Source organism: Phalacrocorax carbo, chromosome 8 (genome assembly GCF_963921805.1).
Source record: "Phalacrocorax carbo chromosome 8, bPhaCar2.1, whole genome shotgun sequence".
Taxonomy (NCBI): domain Eukaryota; kingdom Metazoa; phylum Chordata; class Aves; order Suliformes; family Phalacrocoracidae; genus Phalacrocorax; species Phalacrocorax carbo.
Genome location: NC_087520.1, coordinates 32,435,216 through 32,454,207, shown reverse-complemented (window position 1 = coordinate 32,454,207; position 18,992 = coordinate 32,435,216). Strand labels below are relative to the sequence as shown.

The 18,992-nt window shown below is 45.7% G+C and overlaps 1 long non-coding RNA gene across 1 annotated transcript; it reads right to left on the bottom strand.

Moving 5' to 3' along the window:
* Positions 1-560: 560 nt before the first annotated feature.
* Positions 561-15,547, bottom strand: LOC135314586 (uncharacterized). Its single transcript, XR_010374096.1, has 3 exons — positions 14,481-15,547; positions 12,814-12,898; positions 561-2,446 (listed from the first exon to the last, which is right to left on the bottom strand). It is a non-coding gene; the product is annotated as an uncharacterized LOC135314586 (long non-coding RNA).
* Positions 15,548-18,992: the final 3,445 nt, after the last annotated feature.

Genomic DNA, 18,992 nt, shown 5'->3' with positions numbered 1-18,992 from the left:
ACATGTCACTTCAGAGCCTGATTTACTAACAAAACATTTAGCTCAGCTCATTTTGAAAAAAAAACCCAAACCCAGAGTTTTTTAAAAAACAGCCCTCTATTTTGTATGATTCCAGGTATTTTGGCTACACAGGCCCCAGCTATTTCCTGGTAAGGCTGAGTCTGCATTACTTGTGGGGCTGATAAGGAAAGTCCTGATTTCCTTTGCATTATGCATAGCGGAAGTGTCAGGATGGCTCTGATGGCGTTTAATTAAATATTTGGCAGTGTTTAATTAATTAAATATTTAAACATTAAATACTAAATAGGATGTGATATCTGCTTAGTGGACATTATGTCTCAATAGCCATTAGTCATTAAATAGGACTCAAATTGGCCCTAGAAGACTCCCCTTAGCTAAGCAAGGTCTTAAGTACATGTACTTTTGGATCTTCATTAATAAGTAATAGAGGCCAATTCAGACTATGTAGCAACACAGAGATCCCTATTAATGGCAATAATGTCTCTGTTTGAGGCCAAGCTCTCCAGTCTAGACAGCAGATGAGATGCTCAGAGTGAAGGGGTGGGGTGTGGCCCCTCAGGTGATGTACAGGGCAGCAGCTGGAGTGGGAAGGCAGCAGCTGGGGAGAGCCCCACCATGACCATGGGATGCCTGCCAGCACCTTTGCAGGGAAGGACAAGGGCGTGGGCTCAGATGCCTGTGGTCTACCAGCCCCACAGTGTCTACATGGGACTATTTTGGGTTAACTTCAGGGGATTTAAAATTAATTACATAGTTCAGTGTTTGCACACACTTATGCTCGCTTCAAGAGCTCTGGTCACCCGGGGAGCCATGTACAGCCGCCTCGGCATAAATGAGAATCAGGCTCCGCACAGACACCCTCTGCCAGATTCCCACAAGCATTCACCATGGGCTGATCCAGCCAAATGTTACCACATGCCAGCGCTCTAAACCCATGCTCTAAACCCATAGCATCCGCAGAACAGCTCACACGCTGAAAACTAAGCATGTGCATAAGTGCTTGGATGAAGCAAGGTCTATAAAAAAGAGGGGGACTGATGCTTTAAAGATTTTTCCGTGATATATTTTTAGCAGGGAAACAACATTTTACAGGCCCTTGTGGTTTTGCATTTGCTGTTTCATTATTCTCTATTCCCTAGATGACTACTAATGGCAAACACTTCATACTTTTCATCTCAGTGATATTTTTGGTAAGATTTATCGTTTTTATCATTAAATCCAAATACCGCACTCAAGTACGCGTTTGCAGTTCCTTTCAGTGCTGCTTTGCTCAGCAGCAGTTTTGTAGCCTGCACAGGCAGTGCCCAAGAGACTCCAGCTCCCCAGGGAGGGCAGGTGATCCCAGCACCCACCCTGCCAGCAACCCAGGGCTTTTCAGGGCGTGATAAACTTGTAACTGAAAGCAACTCTGAGATCTTTTTAAACGATACTAAAGTCAAATTAAAACCCAGCAAGGGGATCTATAATCATCTCACGATTCCTTTTCTTTGGGGATATGCTGTAACATGCCACATGCCATCAGTGGAACTTCTGGAGGGGCAGTGGTGGCCAGCCAGCAGGACCACTGCATGGGGCTCAGCATGCCCTGTGCTTCTTCCCGGCTTCAGTGCTCCTAGATCTTTCTGTGCCTCCCAGGCTGCATACACGCCGATAATCAGATTGCACTTCTGCCTAGTAGTTTTTACTTGAAATATCATTGAGTTAGCTCTTGAGGGATTTGTGTCTGGTGACATATATATTGGTATTGAAGTCAGAGGTCGTCTATTGCAAAGATCATCTTGAAAGGGTGATTATGAAATGCTGGTTAGAAGACCCTCTAACTAGATTTGGTCTTCTTCCTTCAGCCTCACATTAGCAGCTCCTGGTTTCTCTCTGTTTTAGTGATCCAATCTTTCTTCTTCTGAATTTCTCCCTTGGGAGCTTTTTACATAGACATTTTAATATATCACGCTATTCTCTGCAGAAATCATTTGCTCAATAAAAAGACTAGACTTTTTTTAATTGTAACATTAGCAGTGTCCAATAGCAGCCATGATGCCCGCACCTACGCCTGACACAGGCTGGGAAGGGCTGATCCTGAATCAAAGCCATCTTATGAGCAAGTCAGTCCTTTCACCTTCACATTTCCACCACACACAGGTCCCGGGGCAGTGGGGACTGGCTTTGGAAGGGATGACGCAGCTGCCAGGAACAGCACTCTGCCGAAGAGGTTCCTCCACCATGTTGCTCCATACAAAATCCAGCTGCACCTTCTGTATGTTTTAAGAAATTGTTGGTGACAGGATAGGCACTATAAAGGAAGCACCCCATCAAATATTAAGCAGCACAGTCAGTTGCTGAATTACTAGCTAACTGCCAAATGCAGGTTTATTTTTCGGTTTTAATGCTTCTTGTTGAACAATGTCAAGTTGTCAGAAGACACTGTCTGCAGAACACAAAACAAGTATCAGTGCCACACATCCTAATAATTCAGACAACCTGCTCAGCATCCTCTGCCCACACCACCCTCCCAGGCAAAGTGAGGTGAGCTCACCCAAGCTGCAGGCAGGCTCCTCTGCTCCCCCAGATATTTCTCGTGGTAGCTTTGCATGCTTGTTGCATACTGTTAAAAGGCTTTTCATTTCCTGACAATTTATAAATATGTATTGGGCCTGAAGGATGAGGGTAAAGCAACTGCTGTTTCTTTTTTTAAAGAAAATTAAACATGACAAACTTAAGTTATTCATGCAAACCATCTGCCTGTTATCTAGGATTATGCAGGATCCAAATGGTGAGGCTGAGTGAATGAGTGCATTCAAAGTAAACTGTCAGAGGCAGGAACACCGGTTTTAATCTACCCCTACCTATTTTCTTTTGTACTTACATTCATCATCCTCAAATGGCAGTGCAGTTGCTTGGTACCTAAAGCACCTATTTCGCTACTATCTCTCTATTTTAAGGGGATTAATGAGTCTCCAGAGAACATAGAAGAAACCTTGTGTGTAGCGCACTCATGCTTTAAAACGTCACTTCATCGGGATATTTCAAGCTCACAGGCCAGAATGTATGGTATTTCAGGAACAGAAGCTGGAAGCACAGTGCACATGTATTCCTCCACACACCCAGCATGGAAGAAGGTGAATAGTTCTGTTAAGCTTTAGCGTGTGTGCATATGTACATTTGCATGGGAGAAATAAGCAGAAATAAACTTTACACACCAAAAAGTGACAGGTTTATTTTCACCCATCCACCAACCTGCCCCACAGCAGCAGTGAATACCTGGGATGTGTAAACTTGAGAAAACAAGAAAGATTGTATCATACTGTCTGAAATTTGTGGCGAGTACCACAGTTCGCTTGTCTGTTTTAATCCAGAGAAACTGTCTCAGACAGCAGTTCTTATATTCAGAAACAGCTTTGATGTATCTTCCGAGGAAGCTCCCTTTTACCTGGCCCAGGGAGGAGGCTCATGTGCTTGGGGCAAGGTCCCCTCCCGAGGTGGCGGTGGCCACTGCACCAGGACTGCCCATAGCACAGCCCCAGCCATGGGCAGCAGCAGGAGTGCTGTTCTGCCTGCAGCCACCATGGGAGTCAAGGAAAACCAAATGGGGTGTTACACCAAAACACTCACCTCTTTTTCTTATCCATGTTAACCTGTCTGTTCAGCGCTTGCTGGCTGCTTTCACAGGAGATTCAGGTGAAGATAAAGTCATTTTGAGCACACTTCCTTAAAGTAGCTGACAGGGTAAAGACAGCATTTAGGCAGTGCATTATGATGCTGCCTACCACAACTATGTGCCCTGTCATCTCTGCTTGAACTGTAACAGTTCTCAACAGAAACAAGACTCCAGCACATGCTTGTGTTGAGAGGCCCACGCTACCCCAGGTGTGCACATGTAACTCTCAGTAATGTTTTTAACACCTTTTTATTAATCTCAGAGTGCACATACACACTGGGAAGGGCCAATTACTGTTTAATGTGGCACACTTGGATCATCTGTGCAAAATTTGCAAGTTAGTTAATTGGTTACAAGCCTTCTTTTCTTCTTCCCCCCAAAACATTAATGTTGTGTTGAACAGTACCTCCTGTCCAGATGATACTCAGCAGACCGCGGAGGGCCCCTGCCTCCGTCCTGTACCACCCTTCAACACCAATCCCGCTCGTGTTGGTGCAAACCAAAGACCATAATTTTAAGCTTTTGGTGGCACTGAAAGCAGCCACCAGCCCTGTGGTGCTGTGCCATACCAGGGGGCATGGCCAGGGATTTTCAGGGTGGACTGGAGGGTAAGGAGGACTTCTTGCAACTTGCAATCTCTTCTGTGGTACAATGTTATGCTTTAGCACCAGGAAAAAGCCACAGCACTCTCTCCAACATGATTTACACTCTGTTTGAATCAGTGTGACAGCAGGACTACTTAACGCTACCCTCCGCCCCCACTGTTACAGAGTTATGACTTTAAACGCTGAATATGAATCAAGAATTTCCTTTCCATTCAAATCCTCCTTCTGCCCTTCTTACCTGACTCATTTCCAAGCTGCCCACTGACCTTCATGCTAATTGATCATTACTAATAGATAAGGGTAATGCAGTTTTTGAACTGTACTTACTGCGTGCTCTATACTTCTTGATTGGCAGAGACTGCATTTTTTTGCCTGGACTAAAATAATCTGAAATTAAATCAGAAGCCAGTAGGCAATACTTTGAGAACACCACTGCACACTGGAGCAAGCTACTGTGCTGCTACATGCATTACCTGAAACAACTAGAAGAGCCCAATTCCATCAGAGGTGGGGATTTGCAGGACAGTACATGAGGGAGCTCTTCTCTAACACCCCCACATAGCATGCTTGGTGTTACCAAGCCCTGTTACTTATACCATCACCACATCTTCCATGAAGGTGCCTGGTTTCACTGCTTGGAGCATAAGTGCTTACCAGTTGCATTTCCCTGAAGGTTGGTGCTTCGCTTGGTGCCTGACCAAGCTAATAGCCTTCTGTGATGGAGTGATTACATCAGTGGACAAGGGAAGAGCTATGGATGTCATCTATCTGGACTTCTGTAAAGCCTCTGACACGGTTCCCCACAGCATCCTTCTCTCTAAATTGGGGAGATATGGATTTGATGGGGGGACTCTTCAGTGGATGAGGAACTGGTTGGATGGTCCCATCCAGAGGGTAGTGGTCTATGGTGCAATGCCCAGATGGAGACCAGTGACAAGTGGTGTCCCTCAGGGGTCCGTGCTGGCACCAGTGCTGTTTAATATCTTCATCAATGACGTAGACAATGAGATTGAGTGCACCCTCAGCAAGTCTGCAGACAACACTAAGCTGAGGGGTGTGCCTGACACACCGGAGGGACAGGATGCCATCCAGAGGGACCTGGACAAGCTCGAGAGGTGGGCCTCTGTGAACACTATGAGGTTCAACAAGGTCAAGTGCAAGGTCCTTCACCTGGGTGAGGGCAACCCCCTGTATCAATACAGGCTGGAGGATGCAGGGATTGAGAGCAGCCCTGTTGAGGATGACTTGGGGGTACTGGTGGATGAAAAGCTGCACACAACCCAACAATGTGCACTTGCAGCCCAGAAAGCCAACTGTATCCTGGGCTGCATCAAAAGAAGAGTGGCCAGCAGGTTGAGGGAGGTGATTCTGCCCCTCTGCTCCGCTCTGGTGAGATCCCACCTGGAGTGCTGCATCCAGCTCTGGAGCCCTCAGCACATGGACCAGTTGGAGCAGGTCCAGAGGAGGGCCACAGAAATGGTGAGAGAGATGGAACACCTCTCATATAAGGAAAGGCTGAGAGAGTTGGGTTTCTTCAGCCTGGAAAAGAGAAGGCTCCAGGGACATCTTATTGCAGCCTTTCAGTACTTAAAGGGGGGCTTATAAGAAAAATGGGGATGAACTTTTTAGCAGGGTCTGTTGCCCTGGTTTTAAACTAAGAGAGGGTAGATTTAGACTAGATAAGGAAGACATTTTTTACAGTGAAAGGCTGGAACAGGTAGCCCAGAGAGGTGGTAGATGCCCCATGCCTGGAAACATTCAAGGGCAGGGTGGAGGGGGCTCTGAGCAACCTGACCTAGTTGAAGATGTCTCTGCTCATTGCAGTGGGGTTGGACTAGATGACCTCCAAAGGTCGCTTCCAACCCAGACCATTCTATGATTCACAGGTGTTAGCTTAGGAAGTTACAAAGCACCCCGCGTATGCAGCTCACTGAGCGATGTCTGCCTTTGGATACAGTTAACTGCAAAGAATTTAAGTGACTTGTCAGGAGTTATTGGGAGAGCTCGAGGCACAGCTCAGAACACAGTTGCTGCCCATAGCCTCCTCTGCAGTTATCAGATCATGCCAACCCTCTGCGATGCACTAATACTGAAGAGCACATTTCATACACGAATGGATTATTACTGGAATCTTATAGATAAAGCCTTTGGGCTTTATAGATAAGGCCTTTGGGAATCTGAGTAGTTAATACATATCACAGCAGAAAGATATATAAAGCACACAATACAAAGACACAGCAAGAAGAAGTGTTGAAAGGAAAATACAGGAGCAGAAAAGCAAGTCTACATGAGATACACAGTTCAGCAGATGTGCCTGCAAGCTGACCAAATAAACCAGATATTCAAGCACTTTCAGATGAGGTCTTCAAAACTGTCAACATGAGCTAAAAACTTCAAACTCCAATTGTTCAGCCACCAATTTTCCTAGAAATGCTGTCAACAATACAGCCATGATCAGCCCTTATTATCAGATTTGCACATGCACAGGAGCAGTCGCAGGTGGAAGGAGGTGCTGGTGACTCAGGACACCAAGCCATCCTAGCCCAGGTGTTCATACATCTGCTCCTTTATTCAACCACAGTGACAAAAATAAGAGCAGAAATCCTGACGCCCCATTTTCATCAGCACTTATACCCTGGTGATGAGCACTCTAAGAACCCATTTCAGGCAGAATAGAAAATTAATGAGGGAATAAAAGAGGTTGAGTCACACATCTTACATCTCAAATATGCCTTGCATAAATTGGCCGTGATTAATTGTTGTATGAAGTCTGGGTAAGGCTCCTCGCTGGTCAGAATACAGATAAAGCATGTGTGGGCTTCTCACATGTTAAACAGAACTCATTAAGGGAAAGATGCTGTTTATCCTTTTAATTCTGACCACATCATTCACTCGTCATCTTATTTAGACCCTATTTTTCCCCAGACTGGCAGGTGATATGATTGCATTGGCCTCGATACAATCACAGCTTGCACACTGCTCAACAATCCAGCAGCAGTGACCAAAGCTTTTGTGCCGGTGCAGCTGGGAGAGCCGAGTGCCTGTGCATGGAGATCCCACCCCATCAGAATCACGCAGCCGGCATAAAAGCAAGACCAGGCAACTTTCAGTCCATGAATATACATCTCATTCAAAGCAAAAAGGAGGCTCTCCAGCAGCAATGCCAAATATGCAGATTAATGACAATGCTTTGCCTGTGAAAATGACCTTGCTGAGTCCAAACACATTCTCCCAAGATGCCAGATTTTCTAAGTTAGCAAAAATGTTGAGCTGTCTGTTTGCATTAAATAATTATGCCAGCTCTGCAAGTAAAATATGTTCCCTCGCCTGACCTCCCCATGCTGCTAGGTAGGGCAGCATTTGGCTGTCTCTTACTTTATCACAGCCATAAGGGGACAGCTGGAGTGTTTCCTTGGGAAAAGCAGGGCACAGCCAGCAAGCAGAGAGGTGGAGGAACCAGAAGCACCGACAGGGTCTTGCAGCAATGTGCTGTATCACCTGCTGTATCACAGCAAAGCCCTAATACCCCAACTTATATGCAAGGTCAGGGATGGGTTTAAGTCTTAAGTGCCAAGTAAAAACCAACCTGTTTTCAGAAGGCAGCCCTTTAAATAGATGATGCCTGGTGACACACATATTTTTAATAAAATGTAGCCCTAAAGCAGACAAGATGAAGGAGGCTATTATTGCTGCTCCCACCTCTCTCCCCAAAAGCGGAGTTGCTGCAGAAAGAGAGGTTAAATGATTTATCCCAGGTCACAGTAGAAGTTTGTGGCAGAACTGGGAATTGCAGAGGCTCCCCTGGGTGCCCACCCAGTACATTAAGCACAAACTCAACCTTCTTCTCCACAGCACCAGGTCAGAGGCTGGGTCAGGCAGCCTCTGTACTGGAACAGCCTGTCAGCACCTGGCACTGGGCTGCCAAGCAGAAAATGCTCACTGTCAATAGCGAAGGCAGAGCAGCAATATTTATATCTGAGCTAATGGAGGCAAACACCAATCGCTTTCTTATAATTTACACCGAATGTGCCATAGCAAAGCTCAGCTGGAGGAGCCAATCCCTCCGCCACCTTTTCAAAGGATGCTTGGCCATGCCCAGGGGAGCTCCACCAGCACCCCATACAAATGGGACAGGGCTAAAGCCAGTCTGCCAGGTTATCTTCTCCTATGAGCAAGCAGTCACTTGACTTTTTCCCTATTAAGTAAAATGAATCACACAAATGTAGTTTACCCTACGGCAGATAGTTGATGTGAGAGCACAGGAGGCTCCCATCCTGGAAGACACATGGAAGCACTGCTCGGACAAACCTGGGCTAGATGGCAACAGCCTTGAGTGAACTGCAGTGGAAATAAAACTAGAGGGCAACCTAGTGCCAGTGCTAGTGCAAGCACATATCCCAAATATTTCATTGCCGTTATCTCCAGAGCCCATCTAGGCAGCCTTCTGGCAGGTGGAAGATCAGGTTTGGGAAAGAAAGCCAGAAACACTGAGGGTTATGCTAAAACAGTTGATGACAGCACAAGATGATTTGGGACAAATAGGAGGGGAAAAAAGAATTTTAAAAAGGGGGGGGCGGGAGTTCTTCAGTTTTGCCACTGAGTTGGAGGAACTGTGAGACAGCACATCTGGGAATCTGCAGGCCATGCAGCTCCTGGATACACTGGTATCTCACATCACGAACGCTCAGCCTGCTCTGCAGGTCTCTGTTCACACAGAGCTGTCTGTCCTGTAGGAGGAACCTCCTGCACCTTTCAACTACTAACCCATAAAAGTAGCTCCTCAGGATGCAACTGCATATAAACCAATAGCCATCTTGGCTCAAGCACAGTGAAAAAACCGTGTGCATGACAATACACAGGGGTTATAGGAGGTATTTCCCATTCTATAATCACATGAAGAGAGAACATAACTGTGTAACAAATCCAAAAGCTATGACACTTTGACTCCAACGTTTTTACTTCCAAGCTAGCAGCAGGTAAGAGGACAACACAGCTTGCTCTTTCCAATATTCAGATACAGTTTAGCATCAAAAAAATATTTCAGAGTGATCACAGTCCAGGAGAATACAACTAATTCCCTCTAAAATAATTTGGAGCTTCACTGGGTAGAAAATTACATTTCTGCTCCAATGCCAGAGAATTCAATTTTTAATTATAGAAATTTCTGTTATGCACAATTATAATATTCCTTCATATTCTCCCTCACTCTTAGTTCAAACATACTATTAGCTTTTTAAACTACCGTTGTGCATCGAGCAGACACAGGTCACTCCTGCTGCAGAGGAATGCCAGTGTTCATGCCTCTCAGATCAACTCAGACCAAGTAACAGAGGATGAAGGATCTTTTTTGCATGTTCCAGAACAAATTATCCTAACAATCAATAACTGTTTGGATGCAACTTTCAGTCAGATGGAATTAGAACAGAAAAATGTTAAATACCTTCTCCAGAGTGCAGATAAATTCTCATGTCCCAAACCAAATAAACACAAAAATATCTTTATACAATAATTAATCATCCTGTAGAATTAATCAGCTGAACCAAAAAAATCAACCTGTTTCTGAGGACTTAGCTATTCAAGGGTGACAGCTGGAGATTTGCAGCTCAAATCTGTGCTGGTTGGACAAAATAAGAAGCCTCCAAACACACAGAAGTTGGTCCAGACCCACATCATGAGGATTAGCGTTTGTAAAGATGCAAAGATGAAAAATCAGTTGCTTTAATCTGCGGCTGCATTGAACAGATTGTCTCCATAAGTTTAGTACCTGCTTTTTCAGTTCTGGCTGGAATTTAGTACTTCTGCTGATCAGAATCAATAACTTTAACTGGTGGTTTAGAGTTAGGTGCAAGGGGCATTGACATTAATGAAAATTAGTTGCGTAATTCACTGGCCACGCAGGGGAGCGTGCCAGGGAAGGTGGTGGGAAAGCAGAGGAAGGCTGCTGCTCTTGCACCCCATTCCTTGGGGCATGGAGGGATGGGATGGGGGCTGATGCAGACAGGCAGCACTGGGAGGCTGTGCAGGCAGCTGGCTGTGTGTGCCCAGAAGCACAGGCAATGGCCTCCTCACTACCTGAGCAGACACAAGGGCACAAAGTTACTCATGTGCAAGCACAGGGGAGAGCCGTGTCCCTGCTTGCTGCCCAGAAAGGTCAGAGCACACGGCACAGCCAGGCTGCTCTGTAAGCATTGGGGCTTTAAATGCACCAAGCAGGTCTCTTGCTCCTTGAGGAGGAAACTTTTCCTCGATACTGATCAAACACAAACCACAGCTCCATGGGCAGGAGAGGAGGCAGGGCTGCACCTGCCTGCACTGGGGGAGTCTGGCAGTGAGCTCCCTGCTGCCAGGACACCCACCCCATCATGCTAGAGACCACTTTTGGCATATGCTCTAACAGCAGCCTCTGCTTACTGAATTGAAGAGGCTGTATGCATCAAAACCCCCAATATCTTCCAATTGAGCTCTTTTGGTATGGCTAAAAATTAAAGCACAGTCACTATGCAGGCATATTTGAAGCCCTCACTAGCCAGCAGCTAAAGGGTCCAGGCTGGCCCTGTTTCCTTTGAAGCATGCCTGCTGGATGTGGGTTTCTATAGTGCTCACTCCAATTGCAGCTCTTTTCAACTTCTCTCTCTCTCTCTCTTTTTTTTTTTAATTTAAAAGATTGAGAGGAATAAAAACCCCTCATCAATCAGATTTACCAAACAAAACTGTAGAGGTAGGGCCAGCTGCAGCTACATGTGTCAAACTCAGCTGCAGATATGAAAGGAAAGGCTGTAATTCATAGTTGGGGTGCTCAGCTTTTTGAGGGTTTAGCAGGAGAGATAATCCCACTGGTATATTCCTAAACCTACAGAGACACCCAACTCTGAGCTAGGTGAGGGCACTCCAGGATCAGGCCCTGCATACACAGGTCAGGCCTCTGCACCCTGTGAAAGGGGGTATCTGCACTGCACTTGCTGCCTGAGCACGCTCCTTCACAATCTGCTGTGACGTCCCCATTCATGGGGCTCGTGAAGCACCCAAGAGCCATTTGGTTTCTTTCTTTCTCTTTGTACAATACGTGTGGCTGAGCACTGTGGATACATCATTTATCTAAGACAGTATACACAGGTTACTCTGGTCATAAGAATTCAAATTAAAGAAGATAATGGAAAAAATTCTCATTGATTTACATGGGTCAGTATTTTATCAGCTCTATCAAGTTTTGCCTCACCAAGGTCTACGGTTGTGGAATGCTATTAGGTGAGTGACAATGCAGCCCAAAAAATTCAAAAGCCAGTAATATTTCCAGATGCTCACACAAGGATCTTCAGGCATGGATGAGAGGTGCCTTGAGGGGGCAGGAGCTGAAAATGATGATGAGGAGTAGAGGTCATGGGAACAGATATAGTCAGAGGTAGAGCAGTCTTCCCTCTTCTGCCTATAATTACTGTTATGATGATGTAACCACCCAAGTGCCACAGTTCTGGGTCACAAGCAATACCCACGGTTCTCCTGCAGGCCCTGCTGGCTGCAACTTTTTGCAAAGTCCCTGATAACAACCCTCCTTCTGCTATGGCAAAATGTCGGGAGCACTCAGAAAACACAGGTATCCTCTCCTCTCCCTCTGCTTTGCCATGCTGCTGTCTGAATGGCCAACTCCATGCAAAGAACATCCCAGCAATCACTGACACTTGCAAATAATAATCCTTTTCCTGTTAAAAACCCCAGGAAATTCACGGACAAGACATGTGTTTGTGCATAATGAGAGACACTCAGGGATGCGAAAGTGTGGAGGTGCTTCATGATTTTCCTCATAACTATTTTAACAAAAAAGTTGTAAAAACTAAGAAGAGAAGGGACAAGAGGCTTTCCCATCCCACCTGACCACACACACAAGCATCACACATGGGCTCTGACCTGGCCTCTCCTGCATCTGAGCCTCCATGGAGAGCTCTCTGACATGAAACATCACAGCCTGCGTTTAGACAGATGTTATAGTGCTGAGCAGCATCTTGTGTGGAAAGATAACAGCATGACATTCATTTTCCCTTCAGACCACCCCTGCAGCTTCGCCCTGCAGTGTGGCTGTGCTGCGGGGCAGCTCCTGGAGCCCTCCTGCACCCACAAACTACCGCCCCACTCCACCAGGCCAGCAAGGCTTGCCCAGCAAGGCTACAGCTTCCACAGAACCCAGGGCAGCTGCTGCATTGGAGCACATCTGCCAGTCGGACATCCTCAATCCTGTACTTCTGTGCAGTTAAATGCAAAGCCACTAATGCTGAAAAATACCAGTTGGCTGTGCTGCAGCTGAAACCTGTTGGTTTTTCCAACATCCAGCATAAAGTGACAGCAATGGTACAAGCCATCTTTGACTGCTCCCAGCAAAATCCCTTCTACCAGGAGCACAGGTTCCCATACCAGCTCACCCGAGTTACCAGTAAAGCTGCTCTCTGCAAATGCAAGTGCTTCAGAATCAACCAACTTCATTAGTAGACGTTTTCAGAGGGCATCTCACATGGTAAAGGTTTTCAGTCATTGCTCACTTACAAAATTGAGCTGGTTTCTTAGGCTACTGCCAGAGCCTCATGTCCTCCAACAGACTCCATCTTCTGGATTTTTAGACAAGTAACTCCTGCAAGTACACAATATATCGAGTTAAATAATATATACTTCATCTTTTGTTTCTCTCAGCAAAACTGTGCAATTTTGGAGATATTTTGTAAATTCAGATTTATTATTATTATTTTTCATACAATGGCTACCATAGTGACCATAGAGAATTTATTGAGGTAATAATGTATTTGAATAGCCAATTAAAAAAAAAAAAAAGGAACCATTGCAATGGATTAACGTTCAAACCATTAATATTCAAACATATTAAGTCACTTAAAGGATTTTTGTGTGTGTACGCACATTTTGGGGTATATTCTCATAATACGTGAAGAGAAGATATGCTTTACTGTTGACATTTAGCACATTTTCTTTATTGCTTTTCATTTCATTATGAGTAAAAGTGTTATTTGTCCACCCAGCCTTCCCTAGGACAAATGCCGTTATTTCTGTTTGCAGAGGCAACCAAAAATTAAAGGAAATATTTTAGATGTCAACATTAAATGTCAAAAAATTATTTTAAGTAATTACTAATATCCTGGCAGGTATGCATTTTATTCAGAAAATCCCTGTTAAAAATATTCATCTGGGGATATTCAAATTTATTATGTAGAACAACACAGCGTTAATGTGCTAGCTTCTGTTTAATGCTTTGGTTCATAGCAACAAAGATACCAATGGGAAATCATTAAACAAATATGTGATTTTTGCAGCATAATAGGTCTATGTTTGGTATCATTTGAAAAAAACTCACCGAGCTCAAACCAACAGAAAAAATGCAATGATCAGGCAAAGTACAGCAACATTATAAACAGTAACAGATTTCAGAAAGTGATTTTATGTTAATCAAATGTTAACACTGTCCAAGGCTGCTGAAAGGAGTGAAGGGCTGTGGGAGGAGATAGATGTTGCCGGCAGGGGAAAGCACAGGGAACACAAAGGGCTGCCTCTTGGTGTGGGTGGGGGAGTTTTATTAATTATATTTCCTTTAGAGCCCTAACAATAACATGCCAGTAATCTACACAGTCTATACTTAATTGACATTAATGATTTGGCCTGTTCTGGTCGCTGCCGGTGAGCCTCCCCACACTGTGAGAATCCTGGCCATCTTGCATTCCTCTAGCCCCGCAGTGCAGCCCCAATTAAGTCAATGAGCATGGGGGCTGCTGAGCTGCTCCCACTATCTTCACAGCCCCTCTCCCAGCCAGGTTCGACCCAGACATCTTCCAACCCACTCTCTGCAGCCCTGAAGGAATACACGACCCCCAGCGCAGCCCCGCACAAAGGGATGCATTCATGCTCCCCTCACACCCAGCAAAAGAGCTCCCCCGGCCGCAGTGGGCAGAGACAGAGGTGGAAGAGGTCTGTCCAGTTCCCCTCTGACACCAACAGCTAGGGGAGAGTCATTGATTTCTCTCACACTAGTGAACAACAGGTGCCAGAACACACACAGCCATCCCAAACCCAGCGTCTGATGTGCCTGCAGCTGCCCTCGAGGTGATGACCTATCTGTAACCATGCGGCACAGTCAGATACGCAGCTAGAAGCAGTGAATTGGTGCCTTTCAACACTACCCCCTGCCTGGGTTGCTCTGGTATCTCTACCCTTGGTGCCAGCCAGCAATGTGTCCTAGACTCCTGTGATTTACCTTCTCCAGAGTTGAAGCTTTCTGTTAGGTCAGTGCCAGGAAATACGGTTGATGTTTGGGCAGGCTGCTGGGGAGCAAAGTCCACTTGGCAGCAGGAAGATCCAAACCCACTGCAGCTGCCAGCACACCCCAGCCCTGTTGCCACCGGCAGGCAGCCCTCAGAAACCACAGGAGAAACCTGTAGTCTTACCATGGTTCAAGAGCACATGTAAGTTACAGCAATGACAAAACTAGATCATTTTGGGCAGACAAGCAATGGCTTCTTGGTACAGTCAACCAATGCATTTCTTGCATCATTCCAGTGCGATGGTACGTACAGAAGTCAAGCAAATTTCTCTGTGAGCACCAGACTAACAGACGTGCTCCTGTGCATGGTGCTTCTTCCCTCCTTGGAGCTACTTTTAGTCTTTACTCAGCCCCCTTCAATGACAGATGTACATCACAGCTGCTAGTGCTACACCCCAATTCCTTCTTCCCCTCTTGCTTTCCACCTTTCATCCTGCCAGGACAGGCTCCGTGCTGTCACTCATCCAGGGGTCCAGCCAAGTACAGAGCACAATGGCCAAGCCTGTGCCTCTCCTTCACATGGAGGGTCAGCAGCTTGTCTGACTTCTTTTTCTCGTTACCTGTATTAACAGAAGTCATATATTCTCAAAGCTGTCCAATGCAGCCAGCAGACAGGGGAGGGAAGGGAAAAAAAAACCACAAAAAACCCACAAAAACCCCACAACCCCACCATGTGTCCAGCTTTGATAGGAAATCAGGCTAAAAAATAAAAAATTAACACACTATCACTGCAAGAAAATATCCTCTAATAGGAGGTTTCAGGACCAGCCATCCCGCAGGAGCATCTCTTCCACTCCCAGCAGAACAGAGTAGCCCAGGCAGCAAAACATTCAACAAATTGTTCTGTTGCCACTTCTCAGGGGAAAACATTTGCTTAAAAACAGTTAGATGAACTTGGAGTGATCTATAGTGCACTTTGTTATGTTAATGACTGTTACCAACTGTCTCTTCTTTACATTAAAGTGTTGACTCATTGTCAGTGAGGGCGAGACAAGACAGCTTGCTTGTGCCTTGCAGTCCTTTTGCGCTCACCCAAACTACTCATGTGAAGACATTTTAATATGAAGAGACACTGTCTGTGGCCATTATTAATCTTCTGACTGATTCATACAAAGGAAGGGGAAGTAAGCGGAGCAAGAGGCCCCCATGGCTCAACCATGACCTCCTGGGTCTACTCAAATCCAAAAGGGAAGCACACCAGAGATGGAGAAGTGGAGGATTACCTGCTGAGAACTATAAGGGCATAGCCAGAGTGTGCAGAGATGCAGTTAGAAAAGCAAAAGCCCAATTTGAATTGAAACTGGCTGTAGACATAAAAAAAACCAAGAAAGGGTTCTTCAGACATGTCAACCATAAGCAGAAAAAGAAGGAATACATAGGCCCACTGTTAAACAGAAAAGGAGAGTCAATCACCAACGATGCAGAAAAGGCAGAGATCCTCAACACCTTCTTCACCTCTGTCTTTACCAGCACTGTAGGATCCCAGGCTTTGGGAATGAAATTGCCAATTGAACAAACACCGACCCACCATCGGTGAAGGAAGAGTTAGTATATGAATTACTACAGGAGCTTGACCCCCACAAATCAATGGGCCCTGACACCATCCACCCAAGGGTGTTGAGAGAGCTGGCTGACATCATTGCAAGGCCACTCTCCATAATCTTCAAGAAGTCATGGAGAATGGGGGATGTCCCAGAGGACTGGAGGAAGGCAAATGTTACCCCTATCTACAAGAAAGGCTTGAGGGAGGATCTGGGTAATTATAGGCCCATCAGCCTTACTTCAGTCCCTGGGAAAGTTATGGAACAAATCCTCCTGGGGGCCATCACAAGTCAAATGAAGCACGTGATTGGGAAAAGCCAACGTGGCTTCACTAAAGGCAGATCGTGCTTGACAAACCTGGCGGCCTTCTATGACAAAGTGACTTGCCTGGTTGACATGGGGTGGGCAGTGGACATTGTCTACCTGGACTTCTCCAAGGCCTTTGATACGGTCCCCCACAGCCTCCTCCTGGAGCAATTAATGCGTTATAGCCTAGGCAAGTGGTCTGTGCAGTGGTTGGGGAACTGGCTGACAGGCCGCACCCAAAGGGTGGTGGTAAATAGCTTTCTCAAACTGGCAACCTGTCACTAGTGGAGTCCCCCAGGGATCGATATTGGGCCCAATGTTATTCAATATCTTTAAAAGTGATCTGGATAAGGGCATCAAGTGTAGCCTGATGAAGAAGTTTGCTGATGACACCAAGTTGAGTGGGGAAGTAGACACTCCGGAAGGGAGAGCTGCTCTCCAGGGAGATCTGGATAGGCTGGAAGAGTGGGCCAGCGAGAACCTTATGAAGTTCAGCAAGGACAAGTGTAAGATCATGAACCTGGGAAAACATAATCCGGGAGTGCAGCACATACTGGGATCCACCTGGCTGGAGAGCAGCTCTGTGGAAAGGGACCTGGGGGTCCTGGTGGACAGGAAGCTCAACATGAGCAAACAGTGTGCTGCTGCGGCCAAGCAGGCCAACAGGATGCTGGGTTGCATCAAAAAGGGCATCACCAGCAGAGAGAAAGAAGTCATCATCCCACTCTACTCAGCGCTTGTCAGGCCACACCTAGAGTACCATGTACAGTTCTGGTCCCCGCTGTACAAAAAGGATGTGGACAGGCTGGAAGGGGTCCAGAGAAGGGCCACCAAGATGATCAAAGGACTGGGAAGCCTGCCATATGAGGATAGGCTGGGAGAACTGTTCAGCCTTGAGAAAAGGAGGCTCAGAGGGGATCTCATCACCATGTACCAGTACTTAAGGGGTAGCTACAAAGAAGATGGAGACTCCCTTTTTATACAGAGTCACATGGAGAGACAAGGGGAAACGGACACAAGTTGCTCTTGGGGAGATTCTGATTAGACACCAGAAGGAAATTTTTCACAGTGAGGACAATCAACCATTGGAATAATCTCCCCAGGGAAGTGGTTGTCTCAGCCACGTTGGACACCTTTAAGAGTTGTCTGGACAGGGTCCCATCTTGTCTAGACTCTGCTCTTCCTAGAAAGGTTGGACTAGATGATCCCTGAGGTCCGTTCCAACCTGTGATTCTGTGATGCTGTCTGTGACCATTATTAATCTCTTGACTGAAGCCCAGAGTACTAATAAAAACCATGCCATGTCAGGTAACCTTTCCTCAGTACATTCTTCATTCTGCATGATTTTAGCCAAAATTAAAACATTTTCTTTAATCTTGTGAGCCTGTGGCTGACAACAAGACTTCCCAAAACAAGATGTAAAAAGGTTTTCACTTGCTCTCTACTGTGCCCAAAAAATGTCATCATCATCATTCTGGCATAGGTGAGAGGGGATGACTCCTGTGAGCCCAGAAACATTGGCTTTATGAAAATCAGAAAGCAATGTTTTGCAGATATGGCTGAGAGCGCAACTTGTTTATTCTCAGACCAACCTTGAACTGAAGCGTAACAACCAAACCTCACTCTGACTGTACAGTACAAATATTACATTGACATCTGGTAAGAACTTGGAAGATGAACATTGCAGGGGGTGTGGGTGGGAAAGGTTTTCATTTCATTCTTGTCACAGTCAACAATTCTTTAACATATACAAAAACTTGGCTGAGGTGCTGAGCTGCAGAGGCTAGCATCTTGGTATAGTACCCAACCCCACCCACCATGCCCTCAAAGAAGAAACACAAAATCAAAACACCTTACATGGAATTATAAAATAAAGCACCACATTACCATTCTCTGTCTGATGTTCTTACTCTGGGATTCAATCCAAGAACACTCAAACCATTTATCCTAGTTACACGCAGGGCACGCAATAGGTAAACTCATGTTAACTGGAGTCTGAACAAGATAACCTGGCAAAGCACAGCTGTCCCTACTTCTCTTGCCTTGGGCCAGGGGAGGAGGATGGAGCTCAAACCCTTTCCTACACAGCTTTATTACAGCTTTACTGTCATTGCAGTGAGTGCCTAATTTCCAGCTGAGCCACTTATTTTTAGCTCTACATGGGGACTCCCCCATCCGTATTTAAATAAAAAAGCAACAATCTGAGATCCAGAGCACAGGGGTGTGCTGCCTGATCATGCTAACCAGCAGCAGTCTTGCCCTCTCAGCTTTAGTGGATTTTGCATCCTTACACCATCAACATGTATGGTGGTTTCTTTCTGAAAGCTCATATCTGTACCAAGTTAGTTTGGGTTCCTGACCTTACTGAAAACAAAAGAATCTTCCTCCAGTGGAAGAAAATACAGCATAACCAAGGTATGCTTTTAGTACCAGGAAAATCATGCCTGTGGCATGGCCTTTAGCTGCATGATTTTCCAGAAAATCTTTAGGCTTGTTGTTTTTCTCTGTCAAGAAAATTGTTTAGCTCATGATTAAAACGGGTATTGTTTCAGTT